This window comes from Phocoena sinus, chromosome 4 (assembly GCF_008692025.1).
Source record: "Phocoena sinus isolate mPhoSin1 chromosome 4, mPhoSin1.pri, whole genome shotgun sequence".
Taxonomy (NCBI): domain Eukaryota; kingdom Metazoa; phylum Chordata; class Mammalia; order Artiodactyla; family Phocoenidae; genus Phocoena; species Phocoena sinus.
This window is the reverse complement of record NC_045766.1, coordinates 134,274,982-134,280,935: the sequence shown is the minus strand read 5'-3', so window position 1 is coordinate 134,280,935 and position 5,954 is coordinate 134,274,982.

Genomic DNA, 5,954 nt, shown 5'->3' with positions numbered 1-5,954 from the left:
ACGTGGATGGATCTAGAGACTGTAGTACAGAGTGAAGTAAGTCAGTCAGAAAGAGAAAAACAAATATCGTATATTAATGCATATATGTGGAACCTAGAAAAATGGTACAGATGAACTGGTTTGCAGGGCAGAAATTGAGACACAGATGTAGAGAACAGAAGTATGGACACCAAGGGGGGAAAGCAGTGGGGGTGGGGCGGTGGGTGGAGGTGTGATGAATTGGGAGATTGGGATTGACATGTATACACTAATATGTATAAAATGGATAACTAATAAGAACCTGCTGTATAAAAAAAAATAAAATAAAATTCAAAAAACAAAAAAACCCGCATGCAGCAATGAAGAAAAAAATTATATATATATATATATATATATATATATATATATATATATATATATATATATTTATTTATTTTCTTACAGTCTAGAGGCCAGAATTCCAAAATAGGTTGACAGGGCTGCCTTACTTCTGGAGGCTCTAGGGGAGAATCTGTGTCCTTGCCTTTTCCTGCTTGTAGAGTCTGCCTGAATTCCTTGACTTGTGGACCCTTCCTCTTCTTTAAAGCCAACAATGTAGTGCCTTCAACCTTTCTTTCTCCAATCTCTGCTCTGTCATCACATCTCTTTTTCTTTTTTTAAAATTTGCGGGAGTTCCCTGGTGGTCTAGTGTTTAGGATTCCGGGCTTTCACTGCTGGGGCCTGATTCAATCCCTGGTCAGGGAACTGAGAGATCCCACAAGCCTTGCCGTGTGGCCAAAAATTAAAAAATTATTTTTCATAAAAAAATAAATTTGAGATATAATTGATATAGAACATTATATTAGTTTCAGGTGTACCACATAATATTCAATATTTGTATATATTGCAAAATGATCTCTACAGTAAGTCTAGTTAACATCCATCACCACACAGAGTTACAGAATTTTTTCCTTGTGATGAGAAGTTTTAAGATCTGCTCTCTTAGCAACTTTCAAGTCTGCAATACAGTATTATTAACTATAGTCACCATGGTGTACGTTATATAATCATGACTTAATTATTTTATAACTAGATGTTTGTACCTTCTGACCACCTTCACAAATTTCACCCCACCCCCTGCTTCTGAAAACCACCAATCTGTTCTCTGTATTTATGAGTTCAGTTTTTTCTTTCTTTCTTCCTTTTTTCCTTTTTTTTCTTTTTAGATTCCATATATATGTGAGATCATATGGTCATTGTCTTTCTCTGTTTGACTTATTTCATTTAACATCGTACCCTCAAGGCCCATCCATGTTGTCACACATGGCAGGATTTCCTTCTTTTTTCATGGCTGAATAATATTCCGTTGTATATATACTGCAGTTTTCCTTATCCATTCATCCATCAATGGACACATCATCTTTTCTGACACTCCTGCCCCCTCTATCCCTTATAAGGACCCTTATGATTACGTTGGGCCCACATATATAATCGAGGAAAATCTCCCCATCTCAAGATCTTTAATCTAATCACTCCTGCAAAGTCCATCTTGTCAAGTAAGGTAACATATTCACAGGTTGTGGGGATTAGAATGTGGACACTTTCGGGGGCCATTACTGAACACACCAGAGGAGCTGCACGGAATGACACCAGACAGGTGGGTAGCTGCTCTTAGCACCTCTGCTTTGGGCTCTTGCACCAATTCAGCCTTGCACGCCCCCTCACCTAGCACACCCACACCTCTAAATCCTGGCATCCCCAGGCTGGCCACTACACCAACACTCCCTCTCTCTCAAAATCTGAAAGCTGTGGACCTTGCAGGACTCTGCCTCCTAAGACTGGCATTCACCCTCTTCTTGTTAAACTCAGTGCACCGTTAACTTGGTGGGTGTAAAAGCCTACCTTGAAAAAAGAAGGGATAGAAGAATTAACTTAGTTTTCTAGAGCTTGGGTTTACAGCAGGTGAGAGTGGAAAGGATTGGCTGCATTTCTCCAGTAATCTGTATACACTCATTTGTGAAATAGGCTATGACTTTCTGTTTACAAAAGGGCATTCATCGGGCCATGATGTGGGTAGTGCTGGCCAGTCGTTAGGTCTACAGTAAGTCCCCTACCTACGGACCTTCAAGTTGCAAACTTTCAAAGAAGCGAACGTGCGTTCGCATGTCCAATCACGTAAGTTCATGTGTCTGGTGTACATTGTCACGTGCGTGCATCCTCTACGAGTGGTTGTGCTTTTGTGTACTTTACAGTACTGTATAGTGTACAGTAGTACAGTATCTTTATTTCAAGCCCAGGATGTCTGGAAGCAAGCGTAAATGCAGTGGGTATACAGCCAACTGTGTTAGTTGGGTACCTAGGCTAACTTTGTTGGACTTATGAACAAATTGGACTTACAAATGTGCTCTCGGAATGGAACTCGTTCGTATGTAGGGGACTTACTGTACTGGTAGGGAAGAGAAAGCGTTACTGGGAACAACAGGCTTCTTCATTTATCTCCTTCCTCAACACTAACAATTCTTTCTGGGTACACATTCCCCTTAAAAAGGCTTGTGCCAGAGTTGAGACTTCCAGGAAAAGCTGGTGTTTGATGTAATAATGCCAGTCACCTGGATCAGCATATTGGCTTAGCTTGGGCAGGACCTATGAAACATCAGCTGATTTCTAGAACTCAATAAGAAAACAAAAATTCCATACCTCGTTCTGTAGAATTTTAAGGCAGCCTAGAATAATAAATACACTATATGGCGGTGTCTACTATTTTATATATGGTAGTGTGCATCTGTTAATCCCATGCTCCCAAAGTATCTCTCCTCCATATGCAAGTATTTTTTTTTCTTTATAAATTTATTTATTTTTGGCTGCGTTGGGTCTTCGTTTGCTGCGCGCGGGCTTTCTCTAGTTGCAGCGAGTGGGGCCTGCTCTTCATTGTGGTGCGCGGGCTTCTCATTGCGGTGGTTTCTCTTGTTACAGAGCATGGGCTTTAGGCGTGTGGGCTTCAGTAGTTGTGGCATGAAGGCTCAGTAGTTGTGGCGCACAGGCTTAGTTGTTCCGCGGCATGTGAGATCTTCCCGGACCAGGGCTCGAACCTGTGTCCCCTGCATTGGCAGGCAGATTCTTAACCACTGTGCCACCAGGAAAGTCCAAGAGGTACAATGAAATCTTTCATGTTTAAAACGTGGTTTTTGAGTAACTATCACTGGATTCATTTTATATACAGTGTATATTTTGGATAATTTTAGATTTACAGAAAAGATGCAAAGATAGTACAGAGTATTCTGTATGCCACTTATCCTGTTTTCAGTTTCTCCTAAGGTTAATATCTTACATTTGTCAAAACCCAGAAACCAAACTGACACCTTAATATTAACTAAACCCCAGACTTTATTTGGATTTCACCAGTTTCCACATTAATGTTCTTTTTCTGTTCCTGGAGTCAAGTCCAGGGTACCACCTTACATTACACTGGATTCATTTTGAACTGGCAGATATAGGATTACAAAAAGGGTAGAGTTAATTATATGGTTTCTTGTTGGTACCATTGAAATCTGGGCACTTTTCGTTTTGAGTTTTGTTTGCTTTTTGAAAATAAACCAGATCATAAAGACAAACACCTGGATTTGTCCCTTACAAGCAAGCGTTTGCTAAGGGGGAAAACTTTAAATTTCTTGATAATCTCAACGTGCCTTACTTAAAAACTGTGCACAATGAAGAAACTTTGGAGGTGATGGATATTCGTTATTTTGATTGTGGTGATGGTTTCACATATGTAAAAACTCATCCAAAGGTATACTTCAAATGTGTACAGCAAAAAGCATACCAATTATACCTCAATCAAGCAGCAAAAAAAGAAACAAAAAAATTGCATGTCATGTTTAAGATCTTAAAATAGGGTTGCAAAATGCTTTTAGTCAATGATTATCGAGGCATCAGATCAATCTATATATTCCAAGAGTCAAATTCTACCTTTTAGAAAACCTCAGTGAGAGAGAATTTTAACTGTAAAGATATTCCATCCTTAATGTGAATTAGGAATTTCTCCCTTGGAAATTAGACCAGGACCCACATAGAAAATGATCCCAATTCAATGCTAGTGGCTCTGATCTCCTAAGGTGGTTCCACACTGGGGAAACTCCAGTGTCACTTTGGACTTGGCAATACCAACAACCCAGTGATGTCACATGCAAAATTGGCCTTACCCCACCTGCCTGGCCAAGGGTCACTGGGGCTGATAAGAAGTGAAAATATGCCAAGAAGCCAGAGTTGTCTCCACTGAGAATTGGATATGTCATATTTCAGGCTGGTGTTGAAGGATTTTAAAAAACCAAGTGTCACAGAACAAAATAATTAGGCCATGGGAAAATACAGTAGATACAATACAGGTGCACAGTTCCAATCCACAACTCCAAAATCCAAAGAGCTCTGAAAATCACAGGCTTTTGTAACTTATGACCTGAGTTAACATGAAGCTATATATACCCTTTAATTATGCCATAAAATGCGAATGTTACACTTTTCCCTTGAGGATGACCAATGGTATGATTACAGGGTGCTGGCCCATACACTGCCACAGGGGCTACACAATATCACCTGCAGCATGTCACCTTTCTAAAACCCCAAACTGCAAAATATGACTGGCCCAAGGTTTCCAGGTAAAAGGTTGTGCTTCTGTGCTGATAACCACTCCCAGTGACCACACATCAGTACCTGGTATCTTGGGGAATCTTGTCAACCAACTTGTAAAGAGGAAATTGGTATCCCCTTCTTACCTTCTTACTCTACATTGGAAGTCAGGGTCTAAACTGGAAACAACAGAACCCACCCTAGCTAATTCAAGTAGAAAACAAGTGTCTGAAAGGGTATCAGGAAGCAGAATCTTTGAAGAGCCAGAAACTAGGCCTGGGGGCCCCATGGACAGGAAGGGTTTTCACATCGCCTGTGGGCAGTTCTACTGGACACATTCTTTTCCTACAGCCTCACCAGCACCAAGGTTTTAAACTGGCTGATTTTTGCCCATGTGGTAGGAAAAAAAAAACTTGTGAGATTTGTATCTTTTGACCATGAATAGGTTGACCACCTTTTGTTTAAGAACATTTGAATGTCCTTTTCTATGGACTGTGTGATCGCATCTTTAGCCTCTCTTTGGGTGGGTTATTGTCCCTTTTAAAGTTGATTTGTATTAGTGATATTAGCCCTCTTTAGTCATGTGTGTTGCAAATATGTCCCCCAGATCGTAGTTTGTCTTTTGAATTGGTTTGTGGTCATTTTTCCCATATAGAAATTAATACTTTTTATGCAGAACAATGAAATATTATACAAGTGGAAATGAATGAGTCAGAACCAAATTGACAGATAGAGGTTGATCTCTTGTTTGGAGCAAGTGAAAAATCTTAGGGGCATGAGAGTGTGTATAGTACACTCCCGTTCTTACTTAAAAAATATGGTACTCTATTGGTACCATATGGTACCATATGGTATCTAATATGGTACTGCATGTACTCTATATTCCGTAAAGATACACAAGAAAACACTAATGATGGTTCAACACATGAACATGCATTGCTTTTTTGTGTATATATACCCTCTAAAAAAGACAAATGTTCTTTTTGAATTTTGTGAACTGTGGATGTGTTATCTTCCAAAAAAATGATTAATCAATTATTTAATGTAATTAAAGTGATAATTACTTCCCTTTCTGCTTCTGAATTTTTTTTTCCTTGGAAAGAAAGAGATTCTGTAGTTTAACATTGTTAACAGATCCATTCATGTTTTCTTCTAGGACTTCGTTTCATATTTATTTAATTGTAATTCATATTTTTGTAAAGAATAAAGTTAGGATCTCAGTCTTTTTTTTCCTGTTGACTTTTTTTTTTTTTTTTTTTTTTTTAGTTATTTATTTGCGGTACGCGGGCCTCTCACTGCTGTGGCCTCTCCCGTTGCAGCGCACAGGCTCGGGATGCGCAGGCTCAGCGGCCATGGCTCGCGGGCCCAGCCAC